This window comes from Lissotriton helveticus, chromosome 2_1, assembly GCF_964261635.1.
Source record: "Lissotriton helveticus chromosome 2_1, aLisHel1.1, whole genome shotgun sequence".
NCBI classification, from domain to species: Eukaryota; Metazoa; Chordata; class Amphibia; order Caudata; family Salamandridae; genus Lissotriton; species Lissotriton helveticus.
Genome location: NC_136059.1, coordinates 46493321 through 46519406, shown reverse-complemented (window position 1 = coordinate 46519406; position 26086 = coordinate 46493321). Strand labels below are relative to the sequence as shown.

General features: G+C 47.0%; 1 protein-coding gene across 1 annotated transcript in view; it reads right to left on the bottom strand.

Annotated features, from left to right (window-relative positions):
• Positions 1–26086, bottom strand: part of LOC144817694 (long-chain-fatty-acid--CoA ligase ACSBG2-like) — a 366066-nt gene that overhangs the window by 257323 nt on the left and 82657 nt on the right. The gene's annotated exons all lie outside the window — the stretch shown is intronic.

Sequence of the window (26086 nt, the reverse complement as noted above, 5' to 3'; positions counted from 1 at the left end):
TCCCTGCTTTCTTTTGGACCCCTGTGTGGAGTGACATACCTTCGTGGCCGCAGAGGAGGTGAGAGGCGCGGCGAGCGGGACTGCGAGGACCAGCATTCCTGCTAACACCGACAGCTGGTTCCTCTTCCCGCCCGAGCCGCGCCCCCTCCCAGTGCCACGCCTCCTTGTCAATTTTAAGCGGGCCTGTTAACGCGCATCGCGGGACGCGCGCGGGGCGAAGACCGGGCAAAAAGCGGGCCGTTTGAGGCCGTTCGAGTATGGTCGAGCCCGGTCCGGCCCCCCCCCCCCCTGGCACTACTTTCGTCTAATACACAGAGCAATGTGTACAAGAGAAACAAGGAGCAAATCATCTCTAGCCGCGGCTGGAGCCGCCAACGGCACCATTGACAACTATTTTGTCAAAGCCGGATCACTCCTGGTGGAGGAAATAGAGGTGCTGGAGAGACGAATCTCCCAGGAAATAGACTGGGTTAGGAGATCCTCATTGGGGCCACTAGCACAAGCTAAAACACCGAAGGGGAGGCTAGAACCTACAATTAGTGCTATGAGGGACCCGGGTGAAATTTTACCACTCAGTGTCCTAATAACTGACCCAGACCTCATAATCGAGGCCCCTAGTGACCTCGACGATCTGAGCTTAATGGCCCACCCTAATAGCCAAATACTTCATGTTCCACCTGGAATTCTGCCCCCGTCACTTGATTCTAACACAGCGCCAGCCAACGACAAAGAGTCTAGCTCCGATAGAGACAGGGGGGTTAGGGAAGGCGCTATACAAAAAAAGAAGGGGGGGGGCAGAACAAAGCAGGAAATGGGATAAAGTCTACAAAATCCAATCCACCGAGGGAAAACGGGGTGAACGGAGGCACCACAGATATCAACTTAGAGAAGTCTGGTACAACAATTTCCCCCTTAGTTCACAGTCAGACGGATGTTTCAGCAGCTACAAATTCCGTCCCTGTGGACAATTCTAGCAATGATATTACACTGGCGGACATTGGCACACTTTTTAGGTCCTTACTTAGCCCCCTCGAAGCCCGCCTGATTAAGATCGAAGCTAGGCTAGTCATTATTGAAAAATCTACTGTGCAACTAGCTGACTCGATGAAACCCGAACTCAATGGAGCAAAAGGAACCAAAGGGGGCCCGATCCAAAGCTCAATAAGGGTAGTGATCCTACCTTAGGTCCAAATAAAAAGCTAATTACTATTGATTCTCAAAACTCACAACCCAACCCAAATAAGACATCGCAACTCCCGACTAGACCCATCATAAATACTGCTCCTTCACAAACTCAGCAGATACCAAATTCAGCTCCTACCACTAGACCCAAACCCAAAGGCTCAGCCCCCATCCCGACTGACACTAAGGGTGATTCAACATTCCCGGGGGAACAACACCATCTCATTCGAAAACCCAAACCTGTCAATCTCCCTCCCGAGGCATCCCCCTATACATTGATTCTGGCAGGGGTACCCGAATTAAAACCTACGGTAACCGAATCAATTTCTTCACTTAGGAACAAGGTCATCAGCTGGCTATCCACAAATAGACCACTTCCGAGAGGCACAACCAGTGACATTTCCATGGTGAGGCGGGCTCCATGGGCGGGATATTCTAGAAAATCAATTAGGGGTGACTGTATTTTGGTCACTTTCAGAGAACCGGGCACAGCTGCTTATATTTGTGACTGGGCTTCCGACGACCAAGGCAGTAACATCCAAGCCCTTCCCCTCTCATTCTTTTATCCCTCAAGTTTATATAATTTGGAGGATCAGAGATTGGGGCAACATCAAGAGTTGTTGGACGATTGGGAGATTTGACGCAGGGAGAGAAGCGCTTTACAACATTACAGGGGAAGACCCTTTGACCACTTCTCACCGTACGGTGAGGAGGAGGGTTGGGAGACCATTACCAGGAGGAGGGGTGGGGGCCGAGGAATCGCGAGAGGAATTCCGGGGCCCCATAGAATGCCCTACCCAGCCCATTTTCCCACCCACAACAGATACAGCACCCTGGATATGGTGGATTGACACTCCGAGATCCAGGGGAGTGAACTTCCCGTACCCCACTGGATAGGGAATGGCACAACCCCGGAACAAACACCATACACAAGGGCTCAAAATGAACCAACACCGAGTCTAGCTCTGGAGCCTAGTCCAGTGGTCTTAAATGAGACCTACTCCAACACAAGATTCACTCTGAGGTTTTCGCCCCCTTCCCAGATGGCCACACTGGAGCCTAAGGGTGGCAACACTACCGACAATGGTCCATCTATCACTAAATCACATCCCATGACTCTGATTTCATGGAATGTCGCTGGATTGGCCAGTAGAATTGATTGTCCTGAGTGGGTTGCTTTAATTAATACAAAAAACATACTACTCTTCCAAGAGACTTGGGCCCGCGAGGAACTCCCATTTCAGGGATACGCAATATTCTCTAAACCCGCCAAGTGGGGGGGAAGGGGCAGGCCATCGGGAGGACTGGCAACTTGGGTAGCATCGGACCTAGGATGCCAGGCTAGCTGCCTGGAGACAGATTCCGATGATATCCTAGCTGTCCTATTAGAGTGGCCAAATTCTACCAAATTGGTCATTGTAAATGTATATTCAAGACCGGTACCCATGTCAAGAGAATCTAAGACCATGGAGGAACTCTCTGCGTTCCTAGATGGCATCTCATGGGAACTTCACTGCCTGGTGGGAGGCGATCTGAACTCTCAGTTTGAACCACTATCAGGCCTACGAGATGGCCCCTCCCTCGAGGAAGATTCTTGTTGGTTCGTCCCGGCGACGGTGGCGCCCCCTCCCAGAGCCTGGTCTCCCCTTGCCTTGCAGATAACAGCCCTTACCCTAAATCAGGGTTTAAGGGCTTGTAACGGGCGCTGTAAATCAGACACGCCAAGTATCTGCACCTACAACAAATCTGGTAGCGAATCGAGACTGGACTATATCCTCGTCAAACTATCAATGTGGCCACAAATAGCTGACTTTAAAGTCATTGAGAGATGGGATAGTGACCACAACGCCCTGGAAGTCCTTTATGCCTTACCGGGGAAAGAAGATATCCTGCTTGGTCCAAACAAAGACAAGTCAGGTCTTCTACTAGAAAATAATCGTAGAAAAGTCAAGTGGGAGAAATTGGCTACTAGCGTTGAGAAGTTATCAAAATTATATGCAAGAATTATCCCGCTCTTAGAGAGGGCTTTCGAGATAGGGATGAATGTTGGAGAAGGGGCAAATAGAGAAATGTTGGCCCAGACCCATGCAGAATTAATCAGTTCCCTCGAGCTGGATTTATTTTCAAAAGCAGGGGCAAAAAAAGGACCAATATTTAAGAAGACCTGGTATAACGCCTCCTGTAGGGACTCTAAAACCAAATTACTACTTTCAATTAAGGGACGCAAAAGCAGGGAGGAAATTCAATCGATGAGAAGGTCCTATAGGAAGCTTCTGCTGGACGCTAGGGCGGAGTGGGACCAACAATATTGGGAAAACCTAGCAACGTCACTTGCCATCAGAGACTCGTGTAAATTCTGGCGAATAGTGTCCAACGGATCAGAGGACCTATCTCCAGCAATAGAGCCTAACATAGCTCCCAGCTTATGGCAGAGTCACTTCCAGGCATTGTATTCATCGGAGGAAGGGTCTCCAAATGCAACAAACCGCACGATAGCGCTAGATCCAACTGGAGACCCCTTCACTGAAAAAGAGGTGAGGGTGGCTATAGCTGGGTTGGCTGCAGGGAAGGCCCCTGGCCTTGATGGGGTACCCGGGGACCTTTACAAGCAGGAACCAGGGATATGGGCCCCTTACCTCACGATGATATTTAACGCTGTCCTGGGGGGAATGGAGGTGCCGGATACTTGGCTGGGAGCAGAAGTGGTACCTATTTTCAAAAAGGGTTCCCCACTGCTCCCAGCCAACTATCGCCCGATCAGTCTCATTGATATATCCCAAAAGCTTTTTGGAAGACTGATCCTGGACCGGCTACAGAACTGGATAGAGGAGACGAGTATCCTGACTCCCTACCAGGCGGGCTTTAGACAGGGGGTCTCCACTACAGATCAAATTTTTAGACTGAACCTTTTATATTGGAGGACAGCACTAATTGAGGGCGGCACCTTGCATACTATTTTTGTAGACCTGCGTGCCGCCTTCGATTTGGTACCTAGAGTAAAACTGTGGAAAGTCCTGGAGGAGATGAATGTTCCAGGTGACATCTTGGCAATCTTGATGAGACTTCACCATAACAACTATGCCCGCGTTAGCTGTGGCAGAGGTGGCAATCTTACCGAAAGGTTCCCCGTTCGCAGAGGGGTGAGACAGGGTTGTGTGCTTGCACCGACCCTGTTTTGCCTCTTCGTGAACGGGGTAATTGCTAACCTGACCAGGATTCCCAAAACTGATGCCCCAAAACTGACTGGCAGCAGGGTGCCCGCAATTATGTTTGCTGACGACACCCTGCTGCTGTCCAAATCCCCAATGGGCTTACAACGTGTCTTGGACGGGTTCATGCAGTTCTGCTCAGAGCGGGGACTCGAAATTAACCCACAGAAAACAAAATATATGATTCTCAATCCTAAGCCCCACTACCGACCACCGCCCAAGTTGGGAACAGTTCAACTGGAACGGGTACAGACAATAGAATATTTGGGGATCACTCTCAATGAAAACTTAACGTGGTTGGCCCACCAGTCAAAAGTTAACATCAAATTGGCACAGCTGGTGGGTGGTACTATGAGACTAGTGAACAAATCTCCCTACCGACCACTTACCCCCATTATTCACATCTACAAAGCACAGGCCCGAGGAGGTGTAACGTACGGGGGCGAGTTGTGGGGCCATATTTCATCACCTAAATTATTAACTACTGAGAACAAATTTCTGAGACAGATTGTTGCCCTTCCACAAAGTACTCCATTACTCCCTCTCAGGCTGGATATGGGCCTTCGGCCAATAACGGAGGAGCTGGGGCTCAAACCCCTAGCATTCTGGCGGCGTCTATGGAGCAGTCCAGACCTTTCAAATTATAGAGCAGAGCTACAGGAATTCTTACAGTTACCCAATGCCACAAGAATACCCTGATTGACTTACATCAAGAGAACCTTTGAGGCAATTGGACTCTCTGAACTATGGCTGGACCCAGCAAATACTTGTATTAAGATCCCCAAAAAGGTACTTGCTAGAGCTTATTACGATCACATGCTCCTAAGAACGACTGAAGGTACCCGTGATGGATCATTATCAAACCAGTTCATTAAAATCAAATATTCTTACCAACTAGAAACTGTCCTAGATGCCATGACTCCGGCACTAACCAGAAAATTATTCCTCCAATGGAGATATGGAACTCTCCCCTTGGCTTCATTTACAGCATCATGGTCTTGTCGCTCCTCTTCAGAAACTTGCCCAGTATGTGCCCACCCAAAGGAAAACGATGCTCATGTGGTATTCTTCTGCCGGGCATACGAGAGGAGCAGGAACTACTGGCTAGTCCCCCTGCTCAGAAATTTGGGGTTCAGAACTTTTTTACCAGCGTACAGAGTCTTAAAGACAGATCTAACTCCCACCATTGTTTTTGTATTATCTAAATTTTTAACTTCAATGTGGTATGTTCGATCCCGTTGTATAAAGAGACTTGGAGATTCGGGACAGACTTGAATTATCGGTACATTCTTTCCCGTATTCTTTTAACAAACCTTTGATCACTAATGCTGTTTAATGCGTTTTTAAACATTTTACATGTGTAATGTGTATCTTTTATGATCAAGTGATCGAAATAAAGATTTTTCGTACTCGGTTGTGTGTGTGGTGGGTGTGGTTGTGGTTGTGGCTGTGTGGTTGTGTGTGTGGTTGTGGGTGCGGTTGTGGGTGCAGGTGTAGTTGTGCATGTGTGGTTGTGTGTGGTTGTGGTTGTGTTTATGTTTATGTGGTTAGGTGTGGTTGAGTGTGGTTGTGTGTGTGCTTGTGTGTGTGTGGTTGTGTGTGTGCTTGTGTGTGTGTGGTTGTGTGTGTGTGGTTGTGTGTGTGTGTGGTTGTGTGTATGTGTGTGGTTGTGTGTGTGTTTGGTTATGTGTGCCTGTGGTTGTGTGTGTGGTTGTGTGTGTGGTTGTGTGTGTGGTTGTGTGTGTGTGGTTGTGTGTGGTTGAGTGTGTGGGTTTGGTTGTGTGTGTGTTTGGTTGTGTGTGTCTGTGGTTGTGGTTTGTGTGTGTGGTTGTGTGTGTGGTTGTATGTGTGGCTGTGTGTGTAGTTGTGTGTTTTTTTTGCGTGTGGTGGGTGTGGCTGTGAGTGTGGTTGTGTGTGGGTGTGATTGCGTGTGTGTGGTTGTGGGTGCGGCTGTGGATGTGGGTGTGTGTGTTGATGTGTGGTTGTGTGTGTGGTTGTGTGTGTGGTTGGGTGTGGTTGAGTGTAGTTGTGTGTGTGGCTGTGGTTGTGTGTGTCTGTGTGTGGTTGTGTGTGGGTGTGTGTGGGGTTGTGTGGGTGGTTGTGTGGGTGGTTGTGTGGGTGGTTGTGTGTGTGGTTGTGTGTGTGGTTGTGTGTGTGTGGTTGCATGTGTGTCAGTGGTTGTGTGTGTCTGTGGTTGTGTGTGTCTGTGGTTGTGTACGTGGTTGTGTGTGTGTGGTTTTGTGTGTGCGGGTGTGGTTGTGTGTGTGGGGGTGTGTGTATGTGTGTGGTTGTGTGTGTGGTTGTGTGTGTGTGGTTGTGTGTGGTTGTGTGTGTGGTTGTGTGTGTGTGGTTGTATGGTTGTATATGTGGTTGTGTGTGTCTGTGTGGTTGTGTGTGTGGTTGTGTGTGTGGTTGTGTGTGTGTGTGGTTGTATGTGTATTTGTATGTGTGCGGTTGGGTTGTGTGTGTGGTTGTGTGTAGTTGTGTATGTGTGTGTGGTTGTGTGTATTTGTATGGGTGGTTGTATTGTGTGTTTTTGGTTGTGTGAGTGTGGTTGTGTATGTGGTTGTGTGTGTGTGTGGTTGTGTGTGAGTGTGTATGGTTGTGTGTGTGGTTGTGTGTGGTTGTATGTGTGGTTGTGTGTGTGGTTGTGTGTGGTTATGTTTGATTGTGTGTGGTTGTGTGTGGTTGTGTGTGTGGTTGTGTGTGGTTGTATGTGTGGTTGTGTGTGTTTTGTGATTGTGTGAGTGTTGTGTTTGTGTGTGTGGTTGTGGTTGGGTATGTTTGGGTGTGTGTGTGGTTGTGTGTGTTTGTGTGTGTGGTTGTGTGTGTGGTTGTGTGTGTGGTTGGATGTATGTGGTTGTGTGGGTGGTTGTTTGGGTGGTTGTGTGGGTGGTTGTGTGTATGTGTGTGATTGTGTGTGATTGTGTGTGTGTGTCTGTCTGGTTGTGTGTGTGGTTGTGTATGTGTAGTTGTAAGTGTGTGTAGTTATATGTGTGTGTGTGTGTGTGTGGTTGTGCTTGTGTGGGTGGTTGTGTGTGGTTGTGGTTGTGTGTGGTTGTGTGTTTGTGGTTGTGTGTGGTTGTGTGTGAGGTTGTGTGTGTGGTTGTGTGTGTGGTTGTGTTTGTGTGTGCATGTTTGTATGTGTGGTTGTGTGTGTGGTTGTGTGTGTGGTTGTGGTTCTGTGTGTGTGTTGTGTTTGTGGTTGTGTGTGGTTGTGTGTGGTTGTGTGTGTGGTTGTGTGTGTGGCTGTTGTGTGGTTGTGTGTGGTTGTGTGTGGTTGTGTGTGTGGTTGTGGTTGTGTGTGTGGTTGTTGTGTGGTTGTGTGTGGTTGTGTGTGGTTGTGTGTGTGGTTGTTGTGTGTGGTTGTGTCTGTTGTATGTGTGGTAGTGGTTGTGTGTGGTTGTCTGTGCGTGGTTGTGGTTGTGTGTGTGTGTAGTTGTGTGTGTGGTTGTATGTGTGTGTGTGTTGGGTTTGTGGTTGTGTGTGTGTGGTTGTGTGTGTGGTTTTGGCTGTGGTCATGGTTGTGTGTGTGTGTGGTTGTGTGTGTGTGTGTGGTTGTATGTGGGTGTGGTTGTGGTTGGGTGTGGTTGTGTGTGTGGTTGCTTGTGTGTGTGGTTTCGTGTGTGTGTGGTTGTATGTGTGGTCATGATTGTGTGTTGTTGTGATTGTGTGTGCGATTGTATGTGTAGTTGTGTGTGTGTGGTTGTGTGTGGTTATGGTTGTCTGCATGGTTTTTGTGTGTGGTTATGTGTGTATGTGTTGTGGTTGTAGTTGTGTGTATGGTTTTGTGTGTGGTTGTGGTTGTATGTGTGGTTGTGTGTGGTTCTTTGTGTGGTTGGGTGTGTGGTTGTAGTTGTGTGTGGGTGTGCATGTGGTTGTGGGGGTGGTTGGGTGTGGTTGTATGTGTGTGGTTGTTTGTGTGTGTGTGGTTGTGTGTGTGTGGTTGTGTTTCTGTGTGGTTGTGTGTGTGGCTGTGTGGGTGGTTGTGTGTGTGGGTGGTTGTATGTGTGGTTGTGTGTATGTGTTTTTGTGTGTGTGTGTGGTTGTGTATATGTGGTTGTGTGTGTGTGGTTGTGTGTGGGTGTGGTTGTGGTTGTGTTTATGTTTATGTGGTTAGGTGTGGTTGAGTGTGGTTGTGTGTGTGCTTGTGTGTGTGTGGTTGTGTGTGTGCTTGTGTGTTTGGTTGTGTGTGTGGTTGTGTGTGTGTGTGGTTGTGTGTATGTGTGTGGTTGTGTGTGTGTTTGGTTATGTGTGCCTGTGGTTGTGTGTGTGGTTGTGTGTGTGGTTGTGTGTGTGTCTCTGTGTGTGGTTATGTCAGTGGTTGTGTGTGTGTGGTTGTGTGTGGTTGAGTGTGTGGGTTTGGTTGTGTGTGTGTTTGGTTGTGTGTGTCTGTGGTTGTGGTTTGTGTGTGTGGTTGTATGGTTGTATGTGTGGTTGTGTGTGTAGTTGTGTGTTTTTTTTGCGTGTGGTGGGTGTGGCTGTGAGTGTGGTTGTGTGTGGGTGTGATTGCGTGTGTGTGTGGTTGTGGGTGCAGCTGTGGATGTGTAGTTGTGCATGTGTGGTTGTGTGTGGGTGTGGTTGTGGTTGTGTTTATGTTTATGTGGTTCGGTGTGGTTGAGTGTGGTTGTGTGTGTGCTTGTGTGTGTGTGGTTGTGTGTGTGTGTGGTTGTGTGTGTGGTTGTGTGTGTGGTTGTGTGTGTGGTTGTGTGTATGTGTGTGGTTGTGTGTGTGTTTGGTTATGTGTGCCTGTGGTTGTGTGTGTGGTTGTGTGTGTGGTTGTGTGTGTGTCTCTGTGTGTGGTTATGTCAGTGGTTGTGTGTGGTTGAGTGTGTGGGTTTGAGTGTGTGGGTTTGGTTGTGTGTGTGTTTGGTTGTGTGTGTCTGTGGTTGTGGTTTGTGTGTGTGGTTGTGTGTGTGGTTGTATGTGTGGTTGTGTGTGTAGTTGTGTGTTTTTTTTGCGTGTGGTGGGTGTGGCTGTGAGTGTGGTTGTGTGTGGGTGTGATTGCGTGTGTGTGTGGTTGTGGGTGCGGCTGTGGATGTGGGTGTGTGTGTTGATGTGTGGTTGTGTGTGTGGTTGTGTGTGTGGTTGGGTGTGGTTGAGTGTAGTTGTGTGTGTGGCTGTGGTTGTGTGTGTCTGTGTGTGGTTGTGTGTGGTTGTGTGTGGGGTTATGTGGGTGGTTGTGTGGGTGGTTGTGTGGGTGGTTGTGTGTGTGGTTGTGTGTGTGGTTGCATGTGTGTCAGTGGTTGTGTGTGTCTGTGGTTGTGTGTGTCTGTGGTTGTGTACGTGGTTGTGTGTGTGTGGTTTTGTGTGTGCGGGTGTGGTTGTGTGTGTGTGTGTGTGGGTGTGTGTATGTGTGTGGTTGTGTGTGTGGTTGTGTGTGTGTGTGTGGTTGTGTGTGGTTGTGTGTGTGGTTGTGTGTGTGTGGTTGTATGGTTGTATATGTGGTTGTGTGTGTCTGTGTGTGGTTGTGTGTGTGGTTGTGTGTGTGTGTGGTTGTATGTGTATTTGTATGTGTGCGGTTGGGTTGTGTGTGTGGTTGTGTGTAGTTGTGTATGTGTGTGTGTGGTTGTGTGTATTTGTATGGGTGGTTGTATTGTGTGTTTTTGGTTGTGTGAGTGTGGTTGTGTATGTGGTTGTGTGTGTGTGTGGTTGTGTGTGAGTGTGTATGGTTGTGTGTGGTTGTGTGTGTGGTTGTGTGTGTGTGGATGTATGTGTGGTTGTGTGTGTGGTTGTGTGTGGTTATGTTTGATTGTGTGTGGTTGTGTGTGTTTGTGTGTGTGTGGTTGTGTGTGGTGTGTGTGGTTGTGTGTGTTTTGTGACTGTGTGAGTGTTGTGTTTGTGTGTGTGGTTGTGGTTGGGTATGTTTGGGTGTGTGTGTGGTTGTGTGTGTTTGTGTGTGTGGTTGTGTGCGTGGTTGTGTGTGTGGTTGGATGTATGTGGTTGTGTGGGTGGTTGTTTGGGTGGTTGTGTGGGTGGTTGTGTGTATGTGTGTGATTGTGTGTGTGTGGTTGTGTATGTGTAGTTGTAAGTGTGTGTAGTTATATGTGTGTGTGTGTGTGTGGTTGTGCTTGTGTGGGTGGTTGTGTGTGTGGTTGTGTGTGTGGTTGTGTGTTTGTGGTTGTGTGTGGTTGTGTGTGAGGTTGTGTGTGTGGTTGTGTGTGTGGTTGTGTTTGTGTGTGCATGTTTGTATGTGTGGTTGTGTGTGTGGTTGTGTGTGTGTGGTTGTGTGTGTGGTTGTGTGTGTGGTTGTGGTTCTGTGTGTGTTGTGTTTGTGGTTGTGTGTGGTTGTGTGTGTGGTTGTGTGTGTGGTTGTGTGTGTGGCTGTTGTGTGGTTGTGTGTGGTTGTGTGTGTGGTTGTGGTTGTGTGTGTGGTTGTTGTGTGGTTGTGTGTGGTTGTGTGTGTGGTTGTGGTTGTGTGTGTGGTTGTTGTGTGTGGTTGTGTCTGTTGTATGTGTGGTAGTGGTTGTGTGTGGTTGTCTGTGCGTGGTTGTGGTTGTGTGTGTGTAGTTGTGTGTGTGGTTGTATGTGTGTGTGTGTTGGGTTTGTGGTTGTGTGTGTGTGGTTTTGGCTGTGGTCATGGTTGTGTGTGTGTGTGGTTGTGTGTGTGTGTGTGTGTGTGTGTGTGTGTGTGTGTGGTTGTATGTGGGTGTGGTTGTGGTTGGGTGTGGTTGTGTGTGTGGTTGCTTGTGTGTGTGGTTTCGTGTGTGTGTGGTTGTATGTGTGGTCATGATTGTGTGTTGTTGTGATTGTGTGTGCGATTGTATGTGTAGTTGTGTGTGTGTGGTTGTGTGTGGTTATGGTTGTCTGCATGGTTTTTGTGTGTGGTTATGTGTGTATGTGTTGTGGTTGTAGTTGTGTGTATGGTTTTGTGTGTGGTTGTGGTTGTATGTGTGGTTCTTTGTGTGGTTGGGTGTGTGGTTGTAGTTGTGTGTGGGTGTGCATGTGGTTGTAGGGGTGGTTGGGTGTGGTTGTATGTGTGTGGTTGTTTGTGTGTGTGTGGTTGTGTGTGTGTGGTTGTGTGTGTGTGGTTGTGTTTTTGTGTGGTTGTGTGTGTGGCTGTGTGGGTGGTTGTGTGTGTGGGTGGTTGTATGTGTGGTTGTGTGTATGTGTTTTTGTGTGTGTGTGTGGTTGTGTATATGTGGTTGTGTGTGTGTGGTTGTGTGTATGTGGTTTTGTGTATGTGGTTTTGTGTATGTGGTTGTGTGTGTGTGTGGTTGTGTGTGTGGTTGTGTGTGTGTGGTTGTGTGTGTGTGGTTGTGTGTGAGTGGTTGTGTGTGTGGGTGTGGTTGTGTATGTGGTTGGGTGGTTGTGTAGGTGGATGTGTGTAGTTGTGTGTGTGGTTGGGTGTGTGTGTGGTTGGGTGTGGGATTGTGTGTGTGTTTGTGTGTGCGGTTGTGGTTGTGTGTGCGGTTGTGGTTGTGTGTGTGTGCTTGTGTGTGTGGTTGAGGTTGTAAATGTAGTTTTGTGTGGTTGTGTGTGTGGTTGTGTATGTTTGTGGTTGTTTTGTTGTGTCAGTGGTTGTGTGTGTCTGTGGTTTTGTGTGTGTGTGGTTGTGGATTTGGTTTTGTGTGTGGCTGTGTGTGGCTGTGTGTGTGGTTGTGCGTGAGGTTGTAGTTGTGTGTGTGTTGTTGTGGTTGTGTGTGACAGTAATACTAAAAGCATCTCAAAATAAAGGAACACAAACATCGAGTTTGGGGAAAGAGAAAGCATGTTGTAAGTCAAACGGGCGCAGCAAAGCATTGACAAAACAAAACAAGATCACTTAGCGAAGACTGAGTGCTGATGATGGATAAACACAGCCCATCATCTTAAGAGTTCGATTGCAGGTTGATTGGTTGTGTGTGTGGTTATTTGTGTGTGTGGTTGAGTGTGTGGTTGTGTGTGTGGTTGTATGTGATTGTATGTGTGGTTGTGTGTATGTGGTTGTGTGTGTGTGGTTGTGTGTTTGGTTTTGTTTTTGTGGTTTGTGGTTGTGGGTGTTTGTGTTTGCTTGCGTGTGTGTGGTTGTGCCTGTGGTTGTGTATATGGTTGTGTGGTTGTGTGTGGTTGTGTGTGTGGTTATTTGTGTTAATGGTTGAGTATGTGGTTGTGTGTATGGTTGTCGTTGTGTGTGTGTGGTTATATGTGTGGTTGTGTGTGATTGTGTGTGTGGTTGTGTGTATATGTTTGTGTGTGTGCTTGTGTGTTGTGGTTGTTGTGTGTGGTTGTGGTTGTGTGTGTGGTTGTGGTTGTGTGTGTGGTTGTGTTGTGTGTGTGTGGTTGTTGTGTGTGTGTGGTTGTATGTGTGTGGTTGTGTGTGTGTGGTGTGTGTGCTTGTGTGGATGTGTGTTGGGTTTGTGGTTGGTTGTGTGTGTGGTTGTGTGTGTTTGGTTGTGTGTGTGGTTGTGGTTGTGTGTGTGGTTGTGTGTGTGGTTGTTTGTAGGTGTTTGGTTGTGTGTGTGTGTGGTTGTATGTGTGGTTGTGTGTGTGGCTGTGGTTGTGTGCATGTGTTTGTGTTTGGTTGTGTGTGTGGTTGTGTGTGTTTGTATGTGTGTTTATATGTGTTTGTGTGTGTGTGTGGTGGTGTGTGGTTGTGGTGTGTGTGGTTGTGGGTAGGTGTGTGTGGGTGTGGTTGGGTGTGTGGTTGGGTGGTTGTGTGTGTGGTTGTTTTTGTGTGTGGTTGTGTGTGTAGTTGTGCATGTGGTTGTGCGGTTGTGGTTGTGTGTGGGGTTGTGTGTGTGGTTGTGTGTGTGGTTATTATTGTGTGTGTTTGAATGTGTGTGTAGTTGTGATTGTGTGTGGTTGTGTGTGTGGCCGGGTAGTTGTGTGTGGTTGTGGTTGTGTGTGTGGTTTTGTGTCATGTTGTGTGTGGTTGTGGTTGTGTGTGTGGTTTTGTGTCATGTTGGTTGTATGTGTGGTTGTGTGTGTGGTTGTGTGCTTGTGTGTGTGGTTGGGTGGTTGGGTGTGGGTATGGTTGTGGGCGTGGTTGTGTGTGGTTGGGTGTGTGTGTGGTTGGGTGTGGGTGTGGTTGTAGTTGGGTGTGGTTGTGGGTGTGGTTGTGTGTGTGTGGTTGTGTGTGTGTGGTTGTGTGTGTGTGGTTGTGTGTGTGTGGTTGTGTGTGTATGGTTGTGTGTGTGTTTGGGTGGGTGGTTGTGGGCGTGGTTGTGTGGGTGGTTGGGTGGGTGGTTGGGTGTGGGTGTGGTTGTGTGTGTGTGTGTGTGGTTGTGTGTGTGGTTGTGTGTGTGGTTGTGTGTGTGGTTGTGTGTGGCTGTGGTTGTGTTTGTGTTTGGTTGTGTCTGTGTGTGGTTGTGTGTGGTTGTGCGTTTGGTTGCAGCTGTGTGTGTGGATGTGGTTGTGTGTGTGGTTGTGGTTGTGTGTGGTTGTGGGTGTGTGTGTTTGTGTTTGCTTGTGTGTGTGTGGTTGTGGCTGTGGTTGTGGCTGTGGTTGGGTGGTTGTGTGTGTGGTTATTTGTGTATATGGTTGAGTATGTGGTTGTGTGTGTGTGTTGTTGGTTGTGTGTGGTTGTGTGTGTGGTTGTGTGTATGTGGTTGTTGTGTTGTGTGTGTGTGGTTGTTGTGTGTGTGGTTGGGGTTGTGTTTGTTTGGTTGTGTGTGTGGTTGTGATTGTGTGTGGTTGTGTGTGTAGTTGTGTGGTTGTGTGTGTGGTTGGGTAGTTGTGTGTGGTTGTGTGTGTGGTTGTATGTCATTTTGGTTGTGGTTGTGTGTATGTGTTTGGTTGTGTGTGTGGTTGTATGTGTGGTTGTGTGTGTGGTTGTGTGGTTGGGTGGTTAGGTGTGGGTATGGTTGTGGGTGTGGTTGTGGTTTTGGGTGTGGTTGTGTGCGTGGTTGTGGGTGTGGTTGTGTGTGTGTGGTTGTGTGTGTGTGGTTGTGTGTGTATGGTTGTGTGTGTGGTTGGGTAGTTGGATGTGGTTGTGGGTGTGGCTGTGGGCGTGGTTGTGTGGGTGGTTGGGTGTGGTTGTGTGTATGTATGTGTGTGTGTGTGGTTGTGTGTGTGCTTGTGTGTTTGGTTGTGTCTGTGTGTGTGGTTGTGTATGTGGTTGTGTGTTTGGTTGCAGCTGTGTGTGTGGTTCTGGTTGTGGTTGTGTGTGTGACAGTAATACTGAAAGCATCTCAAAATAAAGGAACACAAACATCAAGTTTGCGGAAGGAGAAAGCACGTTTTAAGTCAAACGGGCACAGCAAAGCATTGACACAGCAACAAAACAAGATCACTTAGCGAAGACTGAGTGCTGATAATGGATACACACAGTAAATCATCTTAAGAGTTCGATTGCAGCCAATGTGCACTCAAACCTGCCCCCTCCTTGTGAGTTGCACCCCATATTTCATGAGTTATAACTGCTGCACCCACCATAGCGCTTTGAAATCTAAAGCGCCACATAGGTGTAATCCAGTGGCCAACATACTGTGCTTTTAAAGAGAATGTGCCAAAAGTTTCCAGCTTCCTCATCATGTTCTCATGAAAGCACCAACGAAAGGACTCCCTGAATGGTGCAACGTACATGAAGCAGCCGCTGCTATCAGAAATAAACACTGTGAACGTTGTCCAGTTTCACTGTAACATTTCCTTAATGTTCCTTAAGTCATAAAACAGTAATACTAAAAGCATCTCAAAATAAACTATGTTGAGATGTTTCATAAATCACAGCTTCAATGTTGCTGAAAACCTTGCATTAACACATAAGGTTCCAAATGGAAATTCTGCTAATAATTAACCCCTTCGCTGCTGGCCCGTTTCCGCCGCTGTGCGGTAAGCAAAAGAACAGGGCGGGGCCGTGACGAACCCCAGCCGTCATCAGCACACGAGCACCGTGGAGCGTGACGGCTGGGGTTCGTCATCAGCATGCAAGGGGTTAAAAGTCAGCCTTGACTCAAGCTTAAACATGGTTTGCAAACAAATACAGGAAGCTGACAAAGACTAGGAGGGAGTGCAAATAATGAAAGTGAAACAGCTACAAGTTAGCGCGCTCCATAAAAAAGGCTGAAAGCTGACAAGGAGGGAGTGATAGAAGGGAGGGGATAAGGGAGGGGCTTCACACACGCAATGAAATAAGCCAAATGGCAGCTGTGCAGGATGGCAGCTGTGCATGTCACACACGCGCTTGTGCGTGTGATAGCAAGCTGGTGGCCGGCAAAGTAGCACTTTTTTAAGCAGCTACTAAATGTCTCGCCAGTGCAACGCATGCGCTGGCTCAGGTGAGACCTAAAAAGGGAGGGACAAAGCAAGAGGCAGCAAGGAGCATTTTGACAGTACATTTTACTTCAGGCAAGGAACATTTTAACCTAACCGTGTGTTTCATTTCAGGCAAGGAACATCATAACCCCTGTTATTTCAGACACCTCAATTACTGTTTCAAGAGTCTTAAATCAAGCTCTGCTTCTACCATTGTTTTTTGCTCATCAGTACATCACTAGGCTCATTACAGTTATTGCTTATTATCTTATCCCACCACACATTACCTTGCATACTCATCTCATTCACTGATTATCGCAATTTATTATAGTTTGTTACATGTGGTGTCATTTATGAATTAACATTTGTTTCTTTAAGAAAGGTCAGTAACATGCAGAATGTAGCAACACCTCCTTTCTTCCTTTCCACGCCTATTGATCCGCCCATCAAATGGCAGAAGTAGAAAAAGGTTTTCGAGAGGTACGCAAAAGTTTGCGGCACTAATCTTAGCGCTGAAAGGCGTACAGCTCTTCTCCTTCATTGTCTCGACTCTGTGGGACAAGAAGTGTTTGATCACTTGCCTGATGTGGACGATCAAATCAATATGAAATATTATTTATCATGAAACTTGACAAGTTCAAGTTCAAGTTCAGGCATTTATAAAGCGCACTACTCACCCAGAGGGTCTCAAGGCGCTAGGGGGAGGGGATCACTGTTTATCGAATAGCCAAGTTTTCAGTTCTTTTCTGAAGGAGATGTGATTCTGAGTAAGGCGGAGGTGGGTGGGGAGTGAGTTCCAGGTCTTGGCAGCCAGGAAGGAGAAGGATCTGCCACCCATGGTGGTTTTTCGGATGCGCGGGACTGCAGCGAGGGCTTGATTGAATGATCTTAGTTGGCGGGTGGGATAGTAGAAGGACAGTCGGGTGTTGAGGCATTCGGGTCCTAGATTATAAAGGGCCTTGTGTGCGTGGGTAAAAAAGGCGGAAAGTGATTCTTTTGTTGACGGGAAGCCAGTGGAGGTTTTTTAAGTGACCGGTGATGTGTTCTTGGCGAGGGATGTCTAATATGAGTCTCGCTGATGCGTTTTGAATGTGCTGGAGCTTTTTCTGCAATTTTGTTGTAATTCCGGCGTAGAGTGTGTTGCCATAGTCCAGTCGACTTGTGACCAGTGCATGGGTGACAGTCTTTCTTGTTTCGAGGGGGATCCAGCGGAAGATCTTTTTGAGAATGCGAAGGACGTTGAAGCAGGAGGACGATACAGCGTTGACTTGTCTGGACATTGAGAGAGAGGAGTCTAGAATGAAGCCAAGGTTACGTGCATGGTCTGTGGGTGTGGGCGCTGATCCCAAAGCGGACGGCCACCAGGAGTCGTCCCAAGCTGAGGGGGAGGATCCAAGGATGAGCACCTCCGTTTTGTCTGAGTTGAGTTTTAAGCGGCTCTGTTTCATCCATTCGGCTACTTCTTTCATACCTTCGTGAAGGTTGTTTTTGGCGGTGTTGGGGTCTTTGGTGAGGGAAAGGATAAGCTGGGTGTCGTCGGCGTAGGAGATGATGTTGAGGTTGTGTTGACGTGCGATGGAGGCGAGGGGACTCATGTAGACGTTGAAGAGGGTGGGACTGAGTGAGGAGCCTTGGGGTACGCCGCAGATGACTTCAGTGGACTCGGAGTAGAAAGGGGGGAGTCGGACTCTCTGGGTTCTTCCGGCTAGGAACGAGATGATCCAGTCCAAGGCTTTTCCTTGTATGCCGATGTTGTAGAGGCGTTGTATGAGGGTGTTGTGACAGACAGTGTCGAAGGCGGCGGAGAGGTCGAGTAGAATGAGGGCCACTGTTTCACCGTTGTCCAGGAGTGCTCGGATGTCGTCGGTCACCGCAATGAGGGCGGTTTCGGTGCTGTGTTTGGTTCGGAAGCCGTTTTGTGAGGGATCCAGGGAGTTGTTGGATTCGAGGAAGGCTGCGAGTTGGCTGTTGACGGCTTTCTCGATGACTTTGGCCGGGAAAGGGAGGAGGGAAATGGGTCGGTAGTTTTTCAGTTCTGAGGGGTCTGCTGTTGGTTTTTTCAGAAGGGCGCTGAGTTCGGCGTGTTTCCATATTTCTGGAAAGGAGGCGGAGTTGAAGGAGCAGTTGATGACATCGCGGAGTTGGGGGGCGATGATGGAGTCAGCTTTGTTGAAGATGTAGTGGGGACAGGGGTCCGAGGGTGAGCCAGAGTGAATTGAGTTCATGAGGCGAATGGTATCTTCAATGGTGATTGGGTTCCAGGACTTGAGGTAGTTAGTTGGAGGGGTGGGAACAGAAGGGGGTGGGGTGAGTTGGTCATTGGGAGTATTCATGAAGCTGTTGTGGATGTCGGCGATTTTGTTGTAGAAGAAGGAGGAGGATAGCGCATCGCAGAGGTCTTGGGAGTTAGCGATGTCGTTGGATGCTGCGGGAGGGTTGGTGAATTCTTTGACGATATTGAAGAGTTCCTTGCTGTTATGAGAGTTGTTGTCGAGACGGTCCTTAAATGCTGATTTCTTGGCGGATCGAATCAGTTGGTGGTGTTTGCGGGTGGCTGTCTTGAGGGAGGCCATGTTGTCTGAGGTTGGTTCTTTTCTCCAGTTCTTCTCCAGGGTGCGGCATGTCTTCTTGGATTTTTTAAGGTCGTCATTGAACCAGGGAGCACTTTTGCTGAATGATTTCAACTGGTGTTTTTTCAGGGGTGCTAGTTCGTCCGCACTGTTGGTGATCCATTGCCTGAGGTTTGTGGCCGCTTGGTCTGGGTCCGTTGTTAGGGTGGGAGTGTTTTGGCTGAGTGATGTGAGGAGTTGGTCGGTGGTGATTTTGTTCCATTTTCTTCGGGGAATGGGTTGTGGACGGTTGTGGGTCAGGGTTGTTTTGTAGCTGAAGTGAACACAGCTGTGATCCGTCCAGTGGAGAGCTGTAGTGTGATCGAAGGAGATGTGCTTGCTGGAGGTGAAGATAGGGTCGAGCGTGTGTCCGGCTGTGTGAGTGGGGGTGTTAACAAGTTGTTTGAGTCCAAGATTGGACAGGTTGTCCAGAAGGGTGGTGGTATTGTTGTCGAGAATGTTGTCAAGGTGGTAGTTGAGGTCTCCTAGGAGAATGTAGTTCTCGGATGCGAGGGCGTGCGGGCTGATGAAGTCAGTGATGTCGTCACTGAATTGAGATCGGGTGCCTGGGGGCCTGTAAATGAGGGTTCCTCTGAGTGTGGTCCTGGGGTCGGTGTGGATCTGGAAGTGGAGGTGTTCGGCGGTTGCAAGATTGTCGTCAGAGCAGGTTGTAATTTTGATGGTGTTTCTGTGGACGATGGCTATGCCTCCTCCAGTTTTGTTAATGGTGCGGTCTTTTCGAATGATCTTGTATGTCTCCGGTATGGCTATGGCGATGTCGGGGGCAGAAGATGTATTCATCCATGTTTCAGTGAGGAAGGCGATGTCAGGAGATGTAGAGTCGATTAGGTCCCAGAGTTCGGTTGCGTGTCTGTGGACCGAGCGGGTGTTCAGTAGGATGCATTTCAAGTCGTTGGGTTCGGAGCTGTGTGTGGAGGAAGTGTGTTTGGTGAGGGTCCTGATGCAGTTGAACTTACAGGAGAGGCAGGAGAATGGGCCGTGGGTACGTCCTGGGGTAGCTTGGCAGCAGAGTGGGGTGCGTCCGGCGTTGAGGGCGAGGAGAGTGGCGGCATCATAAGTTACTCTGGGGGGTTGGGAGCGGCATAGAGCAGGGGGATGGGCGCTGGGCGCGGTCCAGGCGCGGACGGGCGTAGACGGGCTTACCTTTGGCGCACCTTCGGCGAGGCCGTAGCGCGTGGACGCTGCGCGTTGGGACATCAGGCATTTAATGGAGAGTGGAGGGGGCGGAGCGTGGGAGGGGCAGCAGGGAGGCGGGATCTGGGAGGGCTCACACAAGTAAAACACTCCACAAAATGGTAGCCCTCAAGCACTATCTACCTAAAGTGAGTACCATTCTAGAACGGTATCACTTTGGCAGGAGTACACAGAATGAAGGAGAGACATTTGAAAACTATGTCACTGCACTTAGGAAGTTAGCATCTTCGTGTACATTTGGTGCCCTTGTGGAGGAAAGAATTAGGGACCAATTGATGATGGGGTGTAATGTTGAAAAGGTCAGAAGTGACCTTTGGCAAAGAAGATTGAGCACTCTTTAAAATGTGTAGATATAATTACTAAGCGTGAGAATAAAGACAATGTCATTCAGTCTGTAAAAATTAATTCTAAAGAAAAAGACTTTAAGAAGAATGCTACAGCAAGGGGACAGAGAAAAAATGTAAGAGATTTGAAACTTAAGTGTTACAGATGTGGAAGCGAAAATCACTTGGCTAATGATAAGAAATGTCCTGGACATAAGTCAACTTGTACAAATTGTAAAAAGGTAGGACACTTTACCTCTGCTTGCAAACTTAAGAAAATCAAAGGAAAGGTTCTTGCAGTCGCAGACGATGGCAACAGTGATAGTGGATCTTATTGTTACTGTGGACAAATCATTTCACAGGTATCAGACAATCATAAAAAAGGCCCCCTGGATGAGATAAAGGTAGAAGGGTAACTTACATGAGTTTTGTTTGACTCAGGGGCGAAAATCACCATTATTTCAAGACAGTTCTTTATGAACAAGCTTGCTAAGGTAATAAAACTTCTCAAAGCTGACATAACACCTACTGGATATGGAGGTGAACTTATTAAATTATTAGGATACTTCACTGGGTTGATACAATACGGAGTTAGATATACCACGGGGAAAATATGTTTCACACCAGGGGGACAGCATCCTCAGTTGGTTTCACCAGAGAGATCTTAGGGTGATGTTGGACCCTAACAGCGATCCTCCTAATATTTTGAGAAAATATTTTCAAGTTAATGATGTATTAGCCCAGGATTGTGAAGGAGAGTTTACCACTCTGCTAAAGAGAGAGTTTCCGGATGTGTTTAAAGAGGAGTTAGGGTGTTTACGAGGCTATGCTCACAATATAAGATTAATTCCTGGAGCTGTTCCAATAGCTTGTAAGGTCCACAGTGTCCCATTGTCAGTAAGAGAGGAGATGAAAGGAGAACTGGAGAAATTAAAGAAAGATGGTATAATTGAGGAGGTAGAAGGCACTAGATGGTTGGCGCCAGTGGTAGCCGCACGCAAATCGAACGAAAATTTGCACCTATGCATTGATTTAAGAAAATTGAACAAAGAAGTTAGCATTGACAAATATCCTTTGCCAAAAATATCTGATATGTTGATGCTTTTACAGTGTTTTTTTGTACCGTAGACTTAAAATCTGCATCTCATCAGATAAAATTGGAAGATGAATCCAAAGACCTAACAGCTTTTATCGTGCCCTTTGGGACTTAAAGATTTGTTAAAGTACCATTTGGCCTCGTGTCTGCAGCATCTGTATTTCAGAGAGCCTTGGAGAGAGTTTTGAAAGGTGTTGTGGGTGTGAAAATGTATCAGGATGATGTACTAGTGTATGGGAGGAAAGAAGAAAAACATGATAAAATACTCAGGATGGTTGTTAGGCAATTCCAGGAATACAATCTTACTGTAAGGATTGACAAATGTAAGTTTAAAAAGTAATCAATAGATTACCTGGGTCATACCATTTCAGGTCAAGGTGTGCTACCCAAGGCTGAACTTGTAAGTACCATTCAAGATCTTGCCTCTCCATGCAATAAGGAAGAGTTGATGAAATTTCTTGGAATGTCAGAATATTATAGCAAATTCATGAAGGACTTTGCTGGGATGTGTGTTAATATGCGGAAACTGTTGTGCGAAGGTGTCAATTTTATTTGGTCCGATGATTGTGAAAAGGAATTTGTTGCAGTTAAGAACATGCTCAAGAAAACTCCCATGTTGAAAACTTTTGATCCCACCAAAAGAACTGTACTTATTACTGATGCCAGCATGAAAGATCTGGGTGGTGTTTTACTGCAGAAAGATGGGGAATCTGAGTGTCATTTTATTCTTGTTGTGAAGCCTTAGAGGTGCAGAACTGCTTTACTCTGTAATAGAAAGAGAGGCCTAGCTGTACACTGGGCGATAAAGAAACTCAAGAATTTGCTGTGGGGTGTAAAGTTTGAAGAAAGGACCGAACACAAGCCACTGTGTCAGGTTGTTAAAAAAAAGGTATAGATGTCATTTCTGGGAGGATTTCTAAATGGGTTTGAGCACTTCAAGGATATAACTTTAAAGTTGAATATTTGCCAGGTGCTAGGATTAGTGTTGCAGACACTTTGTCAAGATTGGTGGTACAAAGTGATGATAAGGCCGAACCAGAGGAGAATCATATTAATGAATGTGTTTGTACTATCGAGGCTGGTGGGATGAAAGAAAACAGGTGGCCAGATGAATGTGCTAAGGATAAGGTATTTGTTGAGTTAATCCCCCTACTTAAGAATGGTTGGGATAAGAAAGTCAAAGGGGAGTGTGAAAAGTATTGGGTCATGAAAGATGAATTAGCCGAGTGTGAAGGTCTTGTTTTTAGAGGTACTAGGTTAGTTCCACCCACCACTCTGCATAAAGAACTTCTTGTAATGGCACATGAGGGTCATTTTGGTATGTCTAAGACCATGGAGAGACAATGACTGACTTACCAGCAGGAATGGATGGGATCACTTTACTGAAATAAACTTAACTGCTGCATTTCAATATCTGAAGCCTCCTTATCTTCATTTAAACTTGAATTTCACAAGAAGCAATTGTACCTGAGAGCATGTCCCATCACAGTCAGACAGTGTCTCCCTGTGACTTTCTCAAATGAAACTCCAGTGCACAGTAATTTAAACACTTTTCATTGGTGCTGAAAAGAACTAATCGGAGCATGGCCCACTGTTCGAAGATGGGCAATGCCAACTCTGGATCGAGATGCCACTAGTGGCCTTCAGGGACCCTGCCAGTTGGTTGATCATCAATAGTGTTGTAAAGCCTACTGTACCAGGATCCTGGACCACACTGTGTTTGTTAAAGTACCACATGGCAGTCATGCTGTCCGTGAGCGCCTTCAGCAGCTTGCCTCTGAAGGTTGGCAGAAGGGGGTTAAGGGCCAGCTGGATTCTGGAAGCTCCAGCATATTCTGGCTTGCCAAGAACATTGAGAATCTATAAGCCCGCCCATTGCTTACCATTCGTTGGCTTTCCTGTTCACTCTCATTTACTTGCTTCTTATTTGTTCCCCATTTGGTCAATCGTATGTTTACAGTTCCTTTGATTGGCTGGTATTGAAACTTCCACTGCTTGATGTTCAATCATGACGTTCTTCTATTGTGTGAAACACTCCACTAGAGTGATTGTATTTTCGAACTGTCTCCCTTGTGTACATCTCTCCGTCTGCTTTCCATGTCGCTCCCTGTTGCTGAGTGTTTTTTCCCACCCCTTCATATTGCTCTCGCCTGTATGCCTCTGCCCATTGCTTCCTCCAACTGCGCCCTTCATGTTGCTTTCCCCAACCTCATGTTGCTTTGGCTCCCCCTGCCCTTGTTGCTTTTGCATCCCCCTGGGCCCCCCTCATTGTTTTTTGTGTCCCCCCCATATTGTTGCAGCATTACGCTTCCCCTGTGCAGCTATTTACCATTCACACTCTCCTGAGCAGCATAGTTAACAAACGTTGTCAAACTCAATAGATCATTTTGGGCTGTTTGGCTTTGCCATTGCTTGTTCTAATTCAGTTTGGGATTTGTATTATTTGGTGTTATGTTCTTATAGTGTTTGGTATTGCTTAAATACCTTACACATTGCCCTAAATTAAGCCTTCCTGCTCTGTGCCATATCTCTCAATGGGTAGCGCTCAGACTAATTTGGTGACTTTTGGGTTCACCCTGAAAAGTTAGTGTAAATATTCCTTGGGGTGGGCAAGTGCCCACCCCAAGGAATAATCCACTTACTTACTGTGAATATTGGTGTTCTGGAAATCTGCACAATGTACACGTGCACACTGGTGATAATAGGATATTTTCATACTGTATGGTCTTCCTCTCCAGAGAGGAATCTCCTTAACATCCATCCCAGCCAAGTCTGGGCTCCTTCAGGAAAGATTTAGTGGAAGTCTATTGACTTCATCTTACTCCCAGCCCATGCTGCTTTCCCTATGAGGGCTATCACTCTTGCATTCAGTTTATCAGCTTTGTCTTCCATCCAGATGATAGAGCCCTCAGTTCAATCAATCAATCAATCATAACATTTGTATAGCGCGCTACTCACCCGGAAGGGACACAAGGCGCTTGGGGGGAGGGGTCCGCTACTGCTCGAACAGCCAGGTCTTGATTTGTCTCATGAAGGCGAGATGGTCCTGGGTCAGCCGAAGGTGGATGGGGAGGGAGTTCCATGTCTTGGCCGCCAGGTAGGAGAAGGATCTTCCTCCGGCGGTGGCTCTTCGGATGCGTGGTACGGCGGCGAGGGCGAGGCTAGTGGATCGTAGCTGGCAGGTGGGCGTGTAGAAGGTCAGGCGGTCGTTGAGGTACTTGGGGTCCAGGTCGTGGAGAGACTTGTGTGCGTGGGTAAGGAGCCTGGGTTGGGGATTAGACCAACACCGATACCTCAAACTATATCACATGTGAGTTTTCTTCCATTGTGCGTGGTTACTGTCCTTCCCGGAACCACTATGGTTTGTATTTTGGTCCTGGGCAGGGAAATACAACTTTAAACGGTAAATAAGGTGGGCCTTCTGATGGCAAGGGCCAGAAGGTGAAGTCTAGCCTGTCAGAAAGGCATTTCTGAATGCAGTCAGATGAGGTTCAGATGTCAAACGTGATGCAAGAGTATAGAAAAAGTGGGCAGTTCAATAATCTGCTCTTCATGTGAATTTCTTGGTACCGTGCTATTTTGATAGCATGGTCAAGCATATTGCCTACACATTCCAAGGCTTCCCCTCATCCCAAACGAACTGATCAAATCAACAAGAGAACCATGTCATCTAATTTAGATTGCTCAACATGGTTGATGCAGTTTTGCTTCCAACTGCAAACAGCAACCTTTAAATAGCCCTAACATCTTAGCCAATCTCCTGACCAGATGCACATTTTCCATCCAGTGCAAGCATCATTAAAACTGTCTGCCTAGCTCTTGAACATAGCCAAGTCCACCATTTAAGTTATCTGGAGGACAACAATGTTGGGACAAGCCAGTTATTTCTCAGTGAACAAATCATGTTGTGCTAAATGTATTCTGCCTATGATTTAAAGAGGGTGGTCTTTACCCATGATGGCACCTCAAATTCATCTGTATCTACTAAAGGCCCGATTTAGATCTCAGCGGACGGGTTACTCTGTCACAATGGTGACGGATAGTGGAGAAGTGTGGCTCAATGGTTAGAGCGGCAGACCCTGATGCAGAGGTCTGGCCCGGGACCAGGGTTCAATTCCCGCCTCGGCGGGTCTTGGGCTCAATTTCCCTGGACCTGATCATTCTTGCCTCGGTGCCTATTCTAATCATGGGTCCCACGCTGCAACTCTGGGCAATAGCTTGCTTAATCTCCACAACGGCCCCAACACCGCTGGGATGCCTGGCTTCACCTTGGGGGTGCCCAGTAGTGGACATTTCACAGGGAAAAGCCAGGAAGGGTTCCAGAGCGGTATGAGTACAGCACCAGGACGCCCCTATGCTGGGGCAGCAGTGCGCTTTACAAGTACAAATTCATTTCATTTCATATCTCTTTGCCGAAATATACATCCCATACGATATGATGGGATTTACATTTTGGCCGACGGGGTATACTTCATCACTGAGTCACACACAAGCATGTAACTGCAATCACATAAACCATCGCTATGTCATAACAGAGTAATAAAAGAAGTTATAAAATGGCTAGTCATGAAATCTCCTCCCTAAGGACTACCTCCAGTTATATGGCAGTTGAACTCAGTCCTGTTGCATCTGTTGTTAAGTCCATTTGAGCCAATTCACAAGGCAGAAATTAAATATGTGCCATGAAATGTTGCTCTACTCCCAGCTCTAACTTCAGCAAGAAAGATTATCAAGAGTCAATCCCTTACAATTAAATAACCTTCCTTCAATTCTGTAAGGGCAAAGTTACTCTAATGATGAATCTTAGATTAATACCATTAGTTTCAGTTTCAGTTTATTTTATTTTTATGATTTTGGAACTCAAAGGAGATGCACATAAAAAGAAGAGAAAAAAGATGAAGCATACATTCTCAAACAGTAAAATGTGATTTACAAATGCACTAAATATTATAAAATATCAGATAAAATCAATATTAATAATCATGACATCCATATAAAGTTTTAATACATATCTAAAAAACACTTAAAACCATTAAGTCCTTACCAAAATTAATCTTAACACACCTGACATACTAAACACATTCTTTACAAATCCATCCAGTGCTGCAGAAAGAGCTCTGCATATTCTAGATATCAAGCGACCTTTGAGGTTGTCTCCAGACAGAACCAGGAATTTCAGATCAGATCAGGTTTCAGGAAATACACTGAAAGGACAATCTGTCTCTAAACCAAAAGGGATGCTGCAGTTAATTGGGTACATGTTGTTGGTCTCTGAAA